Source organism: Sus scrofa, chromosome 7, assembly GCF_000003025.6.
Source record: "Sus scrofa isolate TJ Tabasco breed Duroc chromosome 7, Sscrofa11.1, whole genome shotgun sequence".
Lineage (NCBI taxonomy): Eukaryota > Metazoa > Chordata > Mammalia > Artiodactyla > Suidae > Sus > Sus scrofa.
The window spans coordinates 83,618,156-83,637,532 of record NC_010449.5 but is presented as its reverse complement, the minus strand read 5'-3'; positions in this window follow the sequence as shown (position 1 = coordinate 83,637,532).

Below are 19,377 nucleotides of genomic sequence, written 5' to 3'. Positions count from 1 at the left end.
AGCTCTTGGTTAAGGGGCAGCAGAGGGCACTCCAGGCCACATCAGGTTAAGTTGTGGTCACTTTATCTCTTGTTGTTGACGCAAAGTCCTGAGGCCATGGCCCAGGGCTTTCCTGTAGAAATGTGTTTACAAGCAGGTCAAGGACTTGTAGACAGATAACCATTAGCAAAACAACTTTTCTATTGACAACAGAGCAAAGAAAGGTGTGTTTGCAGATGAATTATCACTTGCTTCTTAAAGGGGAAAAAAAAAAAAATCAGATCACTAAATCCCAGCTTTCTTACCCCAGGACTGAATTTTCTGAGGAGAGAAAGACAACTGCTTTCTGCTTTTCTCACTGTTCCATTCACACCTTAGGAACTGCAGAGCAATCTGTAATGGCTCGTTTTCAGCTTTCAGTAATGCCCACCAATTATCCACTTGCATTTTATTGAGACAAAGAAATGATTTTATGCCAGAGTTAGGAAAAATATTGGATAAACACTGAAAGAGCAAGAAAGTATTTAAACCTTTTGGACAAGTCTTAGGAGTGCCTTGTTGCTGGGGAAAGAGAATTCTCAAACTGCTGAAATTTCCTGGTTTGAAACTGTGCCATGACCTTTGGGTTGAAGATATTTTGGGTGAAATTCTCAATTTAAAAGGATTCACACAGAGGAAAGGTATGATCCTAAGATGTAGAGGCAAGTGGGGGAAAAGCAGAAGGAAACCAATCAACAAACAAACTAAAAGACTTACAATCCAGTTATCAGAACGCATGTGAATGAAAAGCTTTGCTAATGAATATGTTTAAAGCTTTGAAAACTGTAGCCTATTTCAGCTTGGATTGTGATGTAACTGGTGCATAGAAGCTGGAGAGAAATCCGCTTCTCCTGACATGGCTACTCTTATGCTAAAGAAGGGAACTCACATTTTCACTAAAGGAGAAAAAAATCTGAACTTGGGAGTCTACACATGGGTAAATATGAGCTGTCTCATTAGAAAGATACTTCTCAATTAGTTTTCTTTTCATCCCTCTTGCTTTTGGCTCTCAGCTCTCTTATGCACACCCCCACACACAGAGCCCTGCACTAGCCAAGGGTCAGAAAGGTTCCTGCCGATTTCTCTCCATAGAAGTCCTGACAATGTGGCATGTGCAGTGTCGACAATGACATGCCACTCAAAATCCCTCCCTTCAGATTGTCCCTCCCTTTAAAGGAGACAGCCAATGTGAAAGAAACACTTTTTCCCCCCCGGGGACATCTGACTTGCTTTTATTAACCCAGATACAAAGTGCCACTCAGAGGCCTCGGACAGTCGAATTCTTTATTCCCTTAACTAGCAATTCATTTGACCCTCAAGAACAGTATTAAAGCTCCGTCTTTTTTTATGTATTTCTTATTTATTTTATGCTCCCAGTGCTCCATGAAGCATGCTTATAAAAACATTGTCATGTACCGTAAAGTCTTCATATTAAAAGGACATTTTAAATGGTTTCATCTTAACATGCTTCTGTCACTCAAATTGGAAAACTTTATGCTAGTTCCTTTCCAAGCTGTTAAAGATTAGCTTGATGTAGATAAGGCTATTCCCCAAACTCATTATCTGTCTTCCAAATGCACCTTAAGGACTCCTTAATAAAGTCAAGGTTATGTGAAGAGTATTTTACTGAAAATCGGTGAATGACTATTAACAAATCTGCATTACAGAGGAGTTATTTTGTCTCTGCCTCTCATCTTTACCATGAATGATCCTTCTTTTGTAGTAAGTTTTTAAACAATGAGGCTATTTCTTAGCTTTACATCACCAGCAAATCAGTAACAACTGATCAGAGGCAGCTAGAAAATATCTCCACCAGTTTATAACAGATGTAGGCCATATATTCTATTACATACGTTGCACAAATATCTGTGACCGCAACATCACCCCAAAATTAAAACTTCTCCCCACCCTTACCTCTTCCTTCCTAGTGTTAGCACATAAAATGCACACTCACACACCCCTTTCTTAAATAAAAACATGAATAGTTACCATCTGACCATTATGTTCATTATGTTTTTAGTGCTGGTAGAAGAAAAATTCTGGTCCATACGATTAATGTAACAGGTATCTGTCTGGCTCCTTCAGATCTAAAAGTACAATGGGGTTGCAAACTCAATAGTTTTCTTGTCATCCCTTCCCTCTAAGTAATGGGAACTCTGCCTAGTGTTGTTTCTAGTATTTCATCTTCACTAAATCTGTACCTTTCCTACCCACACACGGCCAAGAGCACATGCTGCTGACCTAAGAATCACCTCTTTATTTTAGAGTCAAGGTTTCTGTCTTCCCTACCTTCTCCTGCTTCCTTCACCAGACTCAAGATCCCAGCATTATGTGAAATACGGCTTTCGAACTTCTGAGAAGCCATCAGGAGGGTCTTCATCAGGTAAGATTCTTTTTCCTAGAGGAATTTTTACAAATTGGCTCTTACAACCGACAAAAACGGTAAGCAAATCTTTTAAGGCTTGCTGAATAATAGAGAAGTGTTTTTGTCAGTTGCTCCTTTCTGACAAACCTGAGCCATGCTCACATCTTTTCGTGGAAAAATTTTTACCAGGGATTTTCCAAGCACTGGCTTTTCAGGAGTGGTTTTCTCCCTTTCTGATGTAAGTCAGATTAAAATACAGTGTATGTGAAGCATCTATATTTATTGATAATGTTGGTTCAGACCAAAATCACCATCTGCAGACATGTAATCATAGTAATTGTGGTGCAGGAGGCCAATGAGATAATAGAACATTTAGAGGGCACTTCATCTTGACCCCCGGAAATTATATTGGACCCATCACCATGTTGCTAAAACTGCACTTTTACCTACTCGAATATGAGTAAATGGAGTTTGTGTTCCCTGGGCCACACCTCTTCCATAGAGAGACTCATCCATTGTTTAGTGCTCTCCTGGTTGCCTGTGCTCCATTCCCAAACTTCTCTAGAGGCCACAATCAGCAACTTTCCTAATGGGAGAAGACGAATCTGGCTGCATATGACAAGGAAAAAGGACAAACGAAAGATTTCTTAAAGTTTTCCCATTCCTTTCCCCGCAATACATTCTGGGATGTTTTGATTCTGTGGTTTTCCCAAAGGAGGCCAGCCCTGCCTTCTGTCTGCCTTCTCTCCTCTTTTCCATCCTGTGTGATTCATAGCTGATGAAGTGAGGGTGGGGAGGCAGAGCCAAGGAGGCCTACGGTGTGAGCAGCACCGCAGTGGTGTCCCTGGCTCTCGTCAATGGCAGTCTCTGCGGCAGGGGTCTTCCAGGGGTGTGGATCAGTACTGCTACTCCAGATGGTCTCCACACAACTGATCCCAGTGCCTGTGGAGGATCTGTCCTAATGGAGAAATTAATAACTCGTGAGGAAAAAGGAAATAGATTTAAGGGACAGAGGTTGCAAATGAACCTATAACCGAAAGCCTTTAAAATATTTTTATGTCCTGTAAAAGAGAATCATAAAAGCAGCACATGAAATAAAGAAAATACCAATGACATTTTATACATTTTAAAATTAGTGATAATGAGTACTGTATATTTTAACTTCCATTTGCCAACTTTTACTTGCTATAAATTTTCGCTATCTTCCTCTGGCTCCTGCATCACTGAGATATGTGGAGATTAACAAGAAAAATATATGCCAAAATGTACTTAAAAACAAAAGCAACTCAAATAGTATGTGTATGATCAATGCTTTCTTGAATTTATGACTCAGGTTTGTTGATTTCTAACTTGAGTCCCAGTAAGGTCCTGAGAGCAACCCTAAACATAAGTTTTTCTTCTTCTGGGTTTCAATTCTTTCCCCATGATTCATTTTTGAACCATCCAACAAGAGGCAGGAAAGTACAATGGTCAAGCTAACACACATTTTAGACCTAGAACTGAATTAAAACCATAGATTCATCATTTGCTAGCCTTTTTTATTTCTATAAAAGTGAATAATAAAAGTAATAAATAAAGGAAAAATGACATATTTTATGCTACTGTTTAACCATGTATGACTCTGTTTTCTGATCCATAAAATTGGACAGTATTACTAACTTCAAAAATTTTGAAATTAAGTTATATTAAAGTATTTAACAAATATCTGTCCCCTCTCACCCATCATAGCCAACAACTAAGGACTTATCTTGCCTAAATATACATATTTGCAAACATATGTACACACATAGCATATATATATGTATGTAGATATAAATACACACAGGCACTATTATATATAACAGTTGCGTGTGTCTACCTATCTATCTATATATGTATCTATATATCTATCTAGTTATGTGTGTGTGTTATATACAGTTAGACCAAAATCCTAGATGTTGCATAAATATATGACTGATTAATGTCACACTTGCTGTATCTTAAGACGGATGGTTTTGGGGACTCCTGTGGCTTCAAGTACCTCCCAGGTACTTGGCATTGGAAAGTTTAAATTACTCTATGACCCGAGCTGTACAAAGCACAACTCACAGCAGTTTTCCTAATAAGCTATTTGGTATCTCCCTTTGATTAAGACATGGTTATTTGTCACAATAAATAAATTATATATATATATATATAAATTCAAAACTCTTGTTTTTTTTTTTACTTTAACCACTCTAGTGAGTATAAAATATCTCATTGTGTTTAAATTTAAGCATGTCTGATGATTATATATACTGAGTATCTTATCATGTATTTATTAGTCATTTACATATCCTCTTTGGTGAAGTGTTTCTGAAAATCCTTTGTCCATTTTCAGTTGGGTTCTTTGTCTCTTTACAGTTGACTTGCAGGAGTTTTATAAAAGTTCTTAAGATAAATTAATGTCAGGTATGCAGTGTATCATATATTTCCAGTCCATAATGGTGCCTTTTGAGGAGCCAAAAATAATTAATTTTGAAAAATTCTATGTTTATTAATTTCATGGTTGATATTTTGTGTATCTAAGAAATCCTTTTTTTTTAATCCCAAGTTTGCGAAATTATTTTATATTTCCTTCTAGCAGCTTTATGATTTTAAGCTCACATTCTGGTCTTAGCTCAAGTTGGTTTTTGTGTATGGAAAAGGGGATTGAAATTAACATTTTTTTCCTGTGGGTATCAAGATGCTCTAGGAATATTGGTTTTAAAGATACACTCTTCCCTCATTGAAATTGTTCAAAAATTCCCTGTCTGTATATATTTAAATCTAATTATGTGTAGCTCATTCAGTTTCAGTTATCTACATGTCCATTCTTAAGACAAAACTACAATACCTTTATTATTACAGCTTTACAAATATTTAAATCAGGTAGTATAATTCCTCCAGCTTTATCTTCTTTTTTTTTATTTTTTCTTTTTAGTGCCACTATTGCAGCATATGGAAGTTCCCAGCTAAGGGTCAAATTGGAGCCACAGGAATGCCAGATCCCCACTGTATCTGTGACCTACACCACACCTTGTAGTGACGCTGGATCCTTAACCCTCTGAGTGAGGCCAGGGATTGAACCTGTATCTTCAAAAATACTAGTCTGGTTCTTAACCCACTGAGCCACAATGGGAACTGGGAGTTCACAGTTTTATTTCTTTAACAAAATTGTTTTGGCTACCTAGGTCCTTTGAATATACATCTACATTTGTGATTTATCTTATCAATGTATACAAATTAACATCCCCAGACTTTGACTTGGGATCATGTTGAATCTATAGATCGTTATGTGGACAATTAATACCAACTTTATTAATCTTCTTAAAAAACAAATATTCAACCTTGTTAATTTTATATGTAATTTGTCTTCTATATTACCAATTTCTTATTTTGATTATTTTTCTTTTACTTTGAGGTTAATTTGCTTTTATTTTTTTTAAGTTTTTTAATAAGAAAGTTGAAATTATTGATTTTACATCTTCTTTAATTTGTAATATAAACATTTAAAGTTATAAATTTTTCTGTAAGCAATACTTTCACTGCATCCAACGAATTTAATATATTGTGTTTTGTTATTATTCATCCAAAATATTTTCTAATTTTCACTTGTGATTTATTTTTGGATTCATGGTTTGTGTAGAGGTATGCTAATACATTTCCAAATTTTTAGGAATTCTAAAGAAGTCCCTAATAATGGTATGTTACTACTATTACTTTCTAATTAAAGCCACTGTGGTCAGATAATATAAATTGATTGGTTTCAAGTTTTTAATATTATTAAACATGTTTTAGTATATTTCTAATCTGCTTAATAAATGTTCCATGTATTTTTATTAGATAGTATCTAATAAGTGTCAATTAGATTAAGTTAGATAATAATGCTTTTCAGGAGTTCCCGTCGTGGCGCAGTGGTTAATGAATCCGACTAGGAACCATGAGGTTGCAGGTTCGATCCCTGGCCTTGCTCAGTGGGTTAAGGATCCGGTGTTGCCGTAAGCTGTGGTGTAGGTTGCAGACGTGGCTCGGATCCCGCGTTGCTGTGGCTCTGGCGTAGGCCGTTGGCTACAGCTCTGATTGGACCCCTAGCCTGGGAACCTCCATATGCCACAGGAGCGACCCAAGAAATGTCAAAAAGACAAAAAAAAAAAAAAAAAAAGTTTTTTTCAAATCATCTTTATTTTTACTGTTTGTTTTAAGTCTGCCTGTTTAATCAGATACTGAAAGTTTCTAAAATCTCAAACTATCCTCTGAATTTTTTTTCTCTTTATTTCTGCCAAATTTTTCCCCCAGGTATATAACAGTTTTAAGGGTGCATACACACTTAATATTGTTATAATTCTTGATGAACCTGAGCCTTTGAAAATTATGAAAAAAAAAACTGTACTATTTTTCAAATAGTACAAATATTACTTAATGTAATATTATTATAGGTTCACCTAACTGTACTTTTTCTGCACTTTTAATTTCAAATTATAAGCTTGTTTATATTTTAAGCACATTTTAAAAAAATTGGTTCTTTTTTCTTTAATTTAGTCTGAAAATATGTGCCTTTTGACTTCCTAATCAATTTATGGTTAAAGTAATTATCAGTATGATTCAATTTAGCTCTTTCATCTTGAATTTTTGTTCATGTCTATCTCAGTCCTTTCCTGTTTTTTGTTGTTTTCTGTTTTCCTTTTGTCTTTTGTATTAAGCATTTAGCTATATTTTCATGCTGTTTTTGAAGAATGATCTAGTGATTCACCATTTATCTTTAAGTAATCATGGCCTACTCTCAAGTATTATTATACTATTTTTAAAATTATGCAAGAATCTTAAAATTATATCTTTCAACTTACCATGCACTAACACTTTTATCTCTTGTTTTCTTACATTTTATTCTTATTTATGTTATATAGACTACAGTATATTATTTTTACTTCGCTCTAAACAGACTCAGTATTTTAAAGCTAAATGTATATATAACACAAAAGCTCTATAAAAATAGGCCTTTTATGTTCATCAAGATACGTAGCCTTTCTGGTACTCTTTAATCTTTCCTGAGATCCAGAGTTCCATCTGCTCTTATAACTTTCCTGTGGCTAAAACAAATTTATTTCAGCATACATTATAGTACTGAAATTTGTGTTTAAATTGCTTTATATTTAATTACTGCCGAAAATATTAAAAATAAATTAAGGGAGTTCCCATTGTGGCGCAGTAGTTAACGAATCCGTCTAGGAACCATGAGGTTGCGGGTTCCATCCCTGGCCTTGCTCAGTGAGTTAAGGATCTGGCGTTACTGTGAGCTGTGGTGTAGGTTGTAGACGCGGCGCAGATCCTGAGTTGCTGTGGCTCTGGTGTAGGCTGGCAGCTATAGCTCCGATTAGACCCCTAGCCTGGGAACTTCCATATGCCTCAGGAGCAGCTCAAGAAAAGGCAAAAAGAGAAAAAAAAAAAAAAAAAAAAAAGTCAAAAAATAAAATATTAAAAATAAGTAAATAAAAAATAAATTAGGAAAAACTTTTGAGTTTGGAATATAAAAAGATAGTGTGTGTTGCTATCTTTCCTCTACTTTCTCATACGAATGCTGAGAAATAAATACTCCATTTCACCATCACTTGGAACAATGCATATTAATCAGTGATATTTCATACACTTGGAAAATACCCGCCTTCCAGGTGTATAAGAATCCCTCTGTCATTTGAGATAGGACCTTACTTTTGAGTAGCAAATACCTAAGCAAATACCAACTGAGACCTCAATTGGATAGAAGAGACATCAAATGTGTCAAAGGATGTCTAGCCAACTATTGGTCTATGCCCAGTGGAGACATATCTGCCTAGCAAATTAGAGGCTTCCTAGAAAATAATTTACCTAGAATGAAGACGAAATTAAACAAACATTATTAGCCAAGCAGAGAACTCATTCCTTCAATTTTTCCAGGATAAAGGATGATGATTTTGACTCATGAACTTTTTCATGAGTATACATACGAAAATTTCTGAGGAGGCTCATAAGAGATTTAGAGATAGGAATTCTCTTCTGGCACAGTAGCTTAAGGATCAGGTGTTTTCACTGCAGCAGCTTGATTTATTGTTGTGGCACAGGTTCCATCCCTGGCCCTGGAATATTTGCATACATGGGCACAGCTAAAAAATATATATATATATTTTTATATATATATAAATATAAATATATATATATAAAAATATTTATATATATATATAATATAAATATATATATATATCCATAAGAAGTTAACTCTGAATGTGATATTTTTATTTGTATGATCATAAGATGAGAGTTATTTGGAATATTTAACTAAAAAGACAGAAATGCTAAATAAAAGATTGTTGGATTTGGCTGAATTTTTTTTTCTTTTTTGGCTGCCCCATTGCACATGGAGTTCCTAGGCTAGGGAATCAGATCCGAGCTGCAGCTGTGACCTAGGCTGCAGCTACAGCAATGTCAGATTCCTAACCCATTGTTCTGGGTGAAGCATTGAACCCTGGTCCCAGCACTCCCAAGATGCCCCCAATCCCATTGTGCCACAGCAGGAACTCCAAATGTAAACTTTTAAGTTCTAATTAGGACTTGGAAATTAATTAAAAGGCAAATGATCAACTCAGGAAAAATCAAAACAAATATAGCCATTATATTTTAAAAAGCTCTTAGAAAAGAATACCTCTTTAAAAATTTGAAAGCACTAGAAAAAAAAAGATCCTTTACAAAAGAAAACCACATAGAAAGTAAACATATCAAGAGTGTTTAAAAATGCCTTGTTGTCAAAAAATTCAAAGTAATATAACAATAAGATAAACTATTTTATTTATAAAAATGGTAAAATGTTTTAGTGATATATCCAATACCATGAAAGTCCACTAAGAATTTAAAAAGTGCAATGAGGTCCTGCTACATAGCACAAGGAACTGTATGCAATCACTTGTGATAGAACATGATAAAAGGCAATATTGGAAAAAAATGTATATATATATATATGTATGTATGACTGGGTCACTTTTCTGTATAGCAGAAATCGACAGAACATTGTAAATCAACTATACTTTAAAAAATAAAAAAATTCAGCTTTTAGAAGTTAAGTTTTTATTTATTCATGGGAATCTATGCAATTCAAAATTATTTAAAAGAAAATATAACAGCATAGAAGACAAAACTATATCTTAATGTTAAAGAAACAGCAAGTTTCAAAATACAATGATCCCTTTTAAAAAGTAAAACTATGTAAATCCTAAAGGCTGTAAGTATATATATGCACGCAGCTCTTATCAATACGGATGTTAAATTTCCAAGAGTTAATGAATGAGAAAACTGCAATTATATTAAGAATTAATGGGAAATAAGGGTTTTACTGGAAAACAATAAAATGCATTACACTTAAAGCATAAAAGTAACCTATTACAAAATGAAAGAGATACATACAGTTAAAAAGTATCCGCTTTGGTAATTAATCATACTGATTTGCCTTCTTCAATCTTCCAGTGAAATGTTATTTTTAATACCTTTATCTGCAAAAGGTAATGTGTTTCAATAACTGTATTTCATCTACACACTACTCTGATTTGAGTGTTTTAAACCTCTGTTAATGTTTTGTTGTTGACCCTGTGTTTCCCTTTTGTATTGTTTTAACAGCTATCGGCAATTTAAATACCCCCTAGGTTTTATACATGGTCACAATTGTGTATGTGTGTCTCTTCTTTTATTTTTATATACTTAAGGAGTGGGTATTAAAGGGATCTCATCATTTTACCCTTATTCAAGGAAATTGAACTGAAGGCTGGAATGCTGTATATGTAAATAGGTTATGGATTTTAAATTTTGGCATAATAATTCAAAAATGTATCATCTCAAAACTAGTTGGCAAAGCTAGGGTATGCAAAGGTTTATAATATCTCAAAATGTAAATTATGATTTTCTGGGTGGAACTATAAAGATTTTTTCCCACTTTAATTTTATGTAACTTTTCAAATTTCTATAGTAACCTGTCATAATCAGAAGAAATAATGAATTCTATGTAAGAACATACATATAGACTTATGGTTGTTTGAGGGGGTAGGTCTAGAAATCATTTGGAGGGTGCACTAGCTAGCAGTAATTGTGTCTTTTTTTCTGCTGCGTGAACCAGATGACACAGCATCTTATAATGTCATTTGGGGGCAATAGGAACAGATAAATATGTGTCTTCCAACCCTGAAAATATCATGTTTGCCTTGTTTCAAGAAGAAAAGTGTAATGTAATAATTTGAGAAGTCAATAGCAATCGCCCGGTTAGATATGCCCAATTCCATGGTGCGCTTAAAGCTTAGAAAAATTATTTAACCTGATGTTGGCACAAATGAAGTTTGATGTATGAGTATGCCAATTCCCATCGAGATTGCCATTTTAAGAAATAGGAATAAAAACCCTAGAGAGAGAGAGAGAGAAGAATAAATAAAAAAAAAAGAGAGAGAAAAGGAAAAAGAAAACATCTCTGCCTCTGAAACAAAATTGGATTTTCAGCATTTTGCAGTTTTGAATTTCACATGAAGATGACCTTAAAAACAGTGACCATTAAAACAGTTGTTAGAAAGGTGTATTATATCCCTGGCATGCACTCTTGAAATAGAGGTTACGGGAAGACATAATCATATCGTACAGTGTAACCTACTTTGAAAGGTTTAGGCAGCATTGCAAAAAAAAATGTCCTTACATCATACTTGTCAAGAAACAGAAGTTTTATTACCAAGGAATTTCACTTTTGCTGCTTATTTCTAACACTAGCCCAGGGACTGAGAGGATTTGTTGATCTAATATAGATAGTGATGTCCTGAGTTTGTTCAGATTTATATGGACAGCATCTGAGGATCAAGAATTACATTTAAAATGTAATAAAATGTTCCTGCACGCTTTAACTTACAAATACTATACTTAAAAAAAGTAAACGTCAAATAATCTCAGGTATCTTTCAAGAAAATGTTGACATAGCTCAAGGAGCTCACATAGATATCTTTGAATCATTTCTAAGTAAACTTAATAAACTCATTTTCGTATTCTATTGCTGTATAAGGGACTATCATACCTGGGAGAAAAAGAGATGCCAAAGCTATGGTCTCATTTGCTCTAAAAATGCCTGCTTTCTAGTTTTTAAAAAGATGTCTTTCTAACACCTTCAGAAAGGTCCATTCTCACTAAAAATAAGCATACCTAAAGGACAATCTATTACCAAGAGACTACAATAAAAATATCAGTAACTACACATTTAAAAAAAAAGCAACACTCACAATATTCCCCTGAAGCACTCCTATTATGGTCAGAGCTACTGTTAGACTCTGATGGTCTTGAACAAGAACTCTTTCATTTAATTTTTTAAAAAAATCTTCAGACCCAAAGACTTCCTCCTTAAATTCCTTTAATGGCAAAACTAGGAAATCCACTCAAGTGGGATTAAAATATATTCAACTTTAAAAAAAAAAAGGGCTCCATTTTTCAAATTGCAACTTTTACTCTTTTTTTTTTTTTTTCCCAACATCTGAGAGACTTTTAACAAGAACCTTTCCGCTCCCCTCAAATCCCAATCCATTCATATTTCTGGTGTGTTTGAATTCACAACCAGACCACTGAGAATGCACCCTCCAGGTAGTAAGGTAGTAAATGAACTGGGAAGAATGATAACTTTCTAAGTTCGAGTTGAAAACAGAATTTTCTATTAGAACAGTTAAATGCAAACAACTTTAACAAACCATACTTTGAGAGATGATATTTTCAGCCAGGATTTTTAACCTATGGAACCTCATAGCAAAGCACAGTGAATAAGTGCAAAAAAAAAAAAAAATCTTTTGTGATACCTGGAAACTTTGTTTCAATTTTTTTTATTTTAAGTAACATTCCCAATAAACTCTTTGTGGCATGGAAAGTTATTTTTTAACACCAATCTATGGAACACCATCTTCATATTTCAACTCATTCCATTGATTGGAAATTTAAAACAAGCCTGGATATAAAGATTACAGTGTATTGTATGTAATAAAACTTAAAAGATTACTGATTTATATAATTTCCATTTTAGGCTCTCAATGTAAAAAAGAGTTTGATAAAGTTTATATATCCTTAGTTTTATTTTCTTTTAGTGTAAGGAAAAAATGCTTTTTGGTGTCAAGTTTTGTGTCAATGTTCCTTCTGAAAAGACATTGAATGGCGTGAATCTTTGTGTGTGTTAGTTTGTGAGGAAGAGAGAGAGAAAGAATGAGAGATAGAGGAAGTTTCCTTAGGTTTTCTTTAATTCAAAGCCTTTTGCAAAGCATTCTACAAAATGATTTTTAATTTTGTCACATGGAATTGGGAAGCCATGCTACATGGTATATGCCTGAACTCTGTGCAGCTTAGAACAAAAAAAATAAAGTAGTATGGTTTTCAAGTAGAGACTATCACCCCTGAACTGAGGACTTTTTTTTTTTTTTCCACATGCTCAGGCCATGTGAAAATTCCTGGGCTAGGGATCCAACCCATACCACAGTTACCAGAGCCTCTGCAGTGACAATGTGGGATCCTTAACACACTGCACTGTAAGGGAACTCCTGATAACATTTCTTTTAATATTTGGAGCCAAATATGAAGAATTTGGCAGCTAAACTATTTCTCTTCAGAACTCAACAAATGAAATAGCTAAATGGTAAGCTTCAGGTCTCCATTTGCTATGGGTACACATTGCATTGGGTATTTGAGGGTTAGGCATCCTTAGATTCAACCAACTATTAGTTCAATGGGCATGACAATTCCATCCACAGTTGGTTGCTTCTGTGGATGTGGAATTCATGGATACTGAGGCCAACCACAATGCACCATTTTAAAAAAACTGGTGTAAAATTTTATTCTATCAGTAAATGTATGTCTTTAAAAAATATTTCATTGGAGTATAATGTTTTATTAGTTTCAGGTATACAGCAAAGTGAATCAGTTATACATATGGACCTAAAGATTATCATACCAAGTGAAGTAAGTCAAAGACAAGTATCATATGGTATCACTTATATATGAAAGCTAATGATATAAAAGAATTTAGTTATACAATGAAACAAATTCATAGATTTCAAAACCAGTCTTATAGTTACCATTGGTGAAATTGTTGGGGGGAGGAGGAAATTGGGAAGATGGTAATAACATATACACACTACCATATAAAATTATGATTAATGAGAACCTATGTTTAGTGCAGAGAAATCTACTATGCTATTTTATATAAGGAATTTGAGCATCTATAGATTTGGATAATCAGAGGGATCCTGAGACAAATCCCTGTGGATTCCCAGGGAAGACTCTGCGCTGATGACACTAAGAAGCATTTTTATTTTTGAGCAACTTTTGAAAACTTAAGTGAACATAAATAACTTTAAGATAGTTAAGTGTTTATTTGGAAAACAGCATCTTCCAAATGCTCCATAGGCAAGTTGCCCTCTAGGAGTGAAAGGAAACAAAGATGGCAATGGCCACTTTCCTAGGGCAAAGCAAGCTGTAGGAGGGCAGCCTGTTTGTTGCTGTTACCAACGTTGTGATCACGATTTTTGGTGTTTGCTGCTATTGAAATTGACAAATGTTAACAATGTCAATGACATTATCATGTCCAGATCAGTTTGACATTTCGTCCTGTTATTGGTAGACCGAAATCAGCAAGTCTCTGCAATGAGAATAACAACGACCTCAGCAGTCAAATTACTTAGAGGTTGAGCTACTTGTACTGCTCATTATATAAGAAAAAAATTCCCTAATTTGTAAGCCACTGTAAACATATTTTTTTTGTTACTCATAATCAAGAACTTTCTTCATTGGTGCAAGTATCTTAATACTATTTTACTCTCTCCCAGAATATTCTTACAAAATTCCCACACAAATAGTCCAGTTTGTCCAATAACTTGAGATTTGATTGATTACTTGACTTGTGTAAAAACTTGACTGACTCTGAGGCATCTGGTGTTTCAACAGTCCCTGTATCTGATCATATTACTGCAATTATTGCTGAGTGTGAATCGCCACCAATTTCTGTCTCTAGACTAGAGAGTATCACTTGCTGGTATATAACCCAATTTTCTTAAATTAGAGAATATACATATTCTCCACAACTGCTTGATCTTCTTCATTTTCTAGAGATTCAGGAAGCCCATAAGCTTTCTTTAAGTAATTGATTGACAGTACTGTATTTCAGTACATTTAATTAACCCAGCCTTTTCAAGGTTGGAGTAGTTACTCAATCAGAAGTTTCATGATGATGTTATCCTAAATTCAGACTTGTAAATGCTACATTCCATGACTTAAGGTCTTCAAAATCAATCCTCCGTATACACACACCCACCCACCCACCCACACACACACACACAAATACTCTCCTGGAATATAGTGGAAAGGGAGAGGACATTTTAAAATCTTACTTATGTAGCTCTTTTGGACTTCTACATCACTGTTTATTAGAGATATGGAAAATCACTTTTGCCATGTTCAAGACTTCAGGCAATTTTCCTAATTTATATATTACAGTTATCTTGATGAAAACAGTGGGTCGATATTAATTCAGATAAGGTCATAAAAATGATATTTGAGTTTATAATAAATAGCAAAGGTAGCTCTCTGGTGGCTCAGTGGGTTAAGGATCCAGCATTATCACTGCCGTGGCTCAGTCATTGCTGTGGCTCAGGCTTGATCTCTAACTCAAGAACTTCTGGAGATGTGGCCAAAAAAAAAAAAGTTAAGATATAAAACTATTGCACACATCCAAGACAGAAAATTTAAAAAAAGTGACACTAATGTTGTTGGAAATTTCAAGAAGAATTTTGAGCTATGAACTAAATATTATATAAAAATATGTGATTAAAATTATCTTTAAATCTATTGGTATGTAAATATACATATCTATTGATCATCATTTATCTATCAATCTGTTAATAGGAGCATAAGTGAAGCAAACTTGATAAACTACAATAAAATTCCATTTTGGGCTAAAAATTCTATGGAATTTTATTTTCATGATTAATGATGAATTTATGATTTTTTTTTTTTTTTTTTTTGTGGACCAAGACAAGACTAAGTGCTTATTAGTCCGTACATTGCCACATTTGAGGAAAACATGCACTGATAGGAAATACGGTCTTTACCAACAGAGAAATTGTAAAGTCCCAATGCTCTCATTTAATGAGATTCTATTACTCTTGGGTCATGTGCAGAATTTAATAGAGTGTGACTTATAAATATCTAGAGGTGCATTGTAACAGAACATATCTGAATTCCGTGTTTCTCTATTGATACATTACCATAAAAAATCCTAACTCTTTGGTCATTAATTCATCATCTGTGAAAAGAGGGTGTTAGACTAGATGATGCATAAAGGCACTTCTAGACCTAAAATTCTGAGCCTACTTTTTTCTTTTTAAATCTGCTTTTTAATTTCTTTTCTTTCAATTTTTTATTGTTGTTCTAGTTTGAGGAATAGGGCAAGAAATTCCAGAAAAAAATTATATGAAATTATGTCATTTTTCACCCTTCACTTATTTAATTGTAAATAGCCAAAGTTGATGATCTCTATAGGACTTACTAAACACATTAAAATTATACTGATCTGTATGCACTCTAACAGGATTTTTTTCCTATTCTTAAGTATTATTACATTATTATGTGTCCTAAGCTTCTCTTTCTTGTTCTCCAGATAGTTCTTCTAAAATTGTTTCAATTATTGCACACCCAGTTTTGCTAAAATCAGGAAAATTAAAATTGAGAAAAAAATGCAGAAAGTTATGCTGCTCTAAGAAAAAGTTTCCCCTTATATATTCTTTTTCTGTGCTTGTCCATTTGTATGCAGGCATACATTTGCATTTGTAATCATTTTATAGATATAATTTTTGTGTTCTTCATATTTTATTTAACTTCCATAATAGTCATTTTCTTACATTGTTCTGCATTTTCTCATTTCTCTTTAGGGCAATTTCTATTACTTAAAACTACTTTGTGGAACTGAAAATATCCTTCTACAGCAGCAGTTAAATTTTTCCATTTTTTTCCCTTTCCCTTACCAACATTTTTGATATGTTGCCTTATACAAATAGAGATTTGCTCCAATAAAAGATCAGCAGATATTTTAGACCTATTCCAACTTTGGTAATACTGCATTTAATTTGCAGATACATGTTTTCAAAGGGATGGGAAAAAATAAAGTAGGTACAGATGGAAATAATAACAATGATTAAAGGATGGAAAATGGGGGCACTGAGGAAGGATAAAAGGAGATGACATTATTTGTTCTTCAGAAAAGAAAACCAAAAACCAAAGGGTAGTTTTATAATGTTCCTAAAGAATGTGCATAATTATCATAAGAATGAATGTTTCTAATTTTTTCTTCTATTTTGTAATGGAACATGAATAAATGGATTTAAATTGTAATTAGGGTGGGCATAAAGATCCTGTGATGGCATAGCCCTGGAATGGAGCTCCGAAAAATAGCCAGGAAACATTTGAAGGAATACGCTAGGTGTTTCTCACCTTGCTAAAGGGGATCCACCTAGCCATCAGTTGGTTTTAAGTAGTTCCATTCTGCCTTTCTTCATAACACTCTTTATTTTCCAAAGGGGCTAATATCTACTCTCAGTAATTATAGCCTCTGATTACTGTATCAATGTTGCAGACACCCAATGTTACAATGAAGTATTCTCACAATGGATATCAAGCTAGTTTCCCCACAAAGATCTGGTCTTCAATTTCTACTCCTTTTACCTGGATGGTTGGGTTCCTTTGAATGCCAAAATCCCAAGAGCAAAGAATCCTACCTACTATTATTCTACTTCTCCTCCATTTCTCTTCTGCTTTATCTGATATAATCAGCATATTCAGCCAGCTGCTCAGACGTAGATTTTACCAATGAAAATTTTTGGAGACCTTATGATAGGAAATAAATATGCCAGCTAGGTAATTGTCTCATATGATATAATTTTAAATGTAATTATAAAATGCACTTTTATGAAAATTACTCTCAGAGTCATTGCCTTATTTTTAATCCTTAGAATTATCTAAGGTCTTTAATGTTAGCCACACCTCTTTGCCACAAGGAAAAACAATCTTTTTGACAGAAACCTATGACCTCTTTTTAGTGAGTCAAATATTTTTCGCTATAATTTTTTTATTAATTCTAAAAAACAATACTTATCCCACCATCTTGGATAAGCTCCATTTTATAATTATTTACTATATAGACCTTGGATTCAGATTCCATGAATTATAATCCTGACTGGAACACTGACTGGTTTCATGGCCTCAAGAAAATTCTGTCCTTGGGTTAGTTTCTTTAATTGTCAAATTCAGTTTACAGTAAAACTCATTTCATGTCCTCATCGCTCTGGGATGTTAATCCACCATCCTGAGTTCCTATCTTCTTTCTAGGCAATATTCTCTATTCTTACCACCTCTATCCCATTATAAAATCTTCTTCCCAAGGCCCACTACTGAACACAAATGAACAAACAAACAAACAAAACCCTTATTCTTGAGTTTAATAGACTATGGTGATTTAGGATCAGGAAGTCCACAACCTATTGTAAAATTTTCATGTTTACCTCATTTATTCTCTCTTCTTCCTCTCATCATTATCAACTACTTCATCTTCCCTCTGACATCAAGAAATCCTATTTGACCAAGACGTTAGCCATGATCGTTACTCTGTTTCTCTCCTTGGGGGAATTTCATTGCCAGATGTTAAAAGAATAATGCTGTCTCTACCTCACTACCCTAGGTTTCACTCCTTCTGGTCACATCACCACCCCTCTCTAGACAGTAGTCTCTTGACCTGGAAAGCCAGAATTATAACACACAAGGTTTTAAGTGGGTTAATGCATATGAAGTGTCCAGCAGAATATCTGGCAATGACACAGCCATAATAAAGTTTTGCCCATCCTATCCCTGAATTCACTGAGTAAATAGAATAATCAAATTAAATTAAGTATATGAAAGAATTTTATCAACTGCAAAGCCCTGATTGTTACTGATAGTACCTTAACCATTGTTGGAATTTATCCCCTATCCTGCTTGCATCTCTGTGTTTCTGTAAGCTTGATGTAAGGATTATCGTGAACTTTATGTCAATCTTCGTGCTTCAACTAGATTTTCCAGAGAGAATTTGGGACTCTTCTGTTTTGCAGAGTCTCTGGCCAGTCCTTGGAAAAAGAGCCTTGACATACCTGCTGTTGGGTTCTCTGGCAGATGTAATCAAGTTCTGGATAAAGGCTCAGCAAGGAAATTCAAATAGACTGGAAGGCCAACTCACAAAACAGTGCAAAACACACATCCTTCTTTTCCTTGTTAAGTTAATTAATAACTCAGTAAATGTTGTAGCTAATCTAATTTGAACTTGTGAAAACTTCTATCCCTAAATTGGTATCTTTACTCTCTTTGAGATGATTGCAAATTAGCAGAATGACTTTAATAAGACCCAGGGACCAGTGAAGGGAGATTACTATGTCCTGTGACCTTCCAATATTAAAGATTAAATATTTAGGAGAGGGTGAGTTATGTCCACAGGACTTAGAGGTGAATTTTAATGGTGTTAGGCTGGGCTTATAAGGCACATAGATAAATTTTTTTGAGAAACCTTGTTGCTTGATATAAAGTCCTCTAAATAGGCTTGATTTGGCTGTGATTAAGAAAAGAAAATGCACTAGCAAGTGAAAAATAAACTGTGGAAGCTGTATTTTAAAGAAGAATTTCCTCTTTAAAGATATATTTATAGTGTGAGATCCAATTAGCATATATTAAGAGCCCATCATGAGCTAAAAGATTTTATTAATGATTTCTGGTATAAATTGAAAAAGAAACCTGTGGAATAAGCATGATTATTCTCAGGTTAGAAATGACAGACTGAAGCCCTGATAGGGAAACCTATCAAACAAAACAAATACTAACAAAGTCCCATTATTTTGATATATGGTCCAGCACGATTTAGCCAACCCTCCTCCTCCTCATTTACCTCATTTGGCTACAGTCAC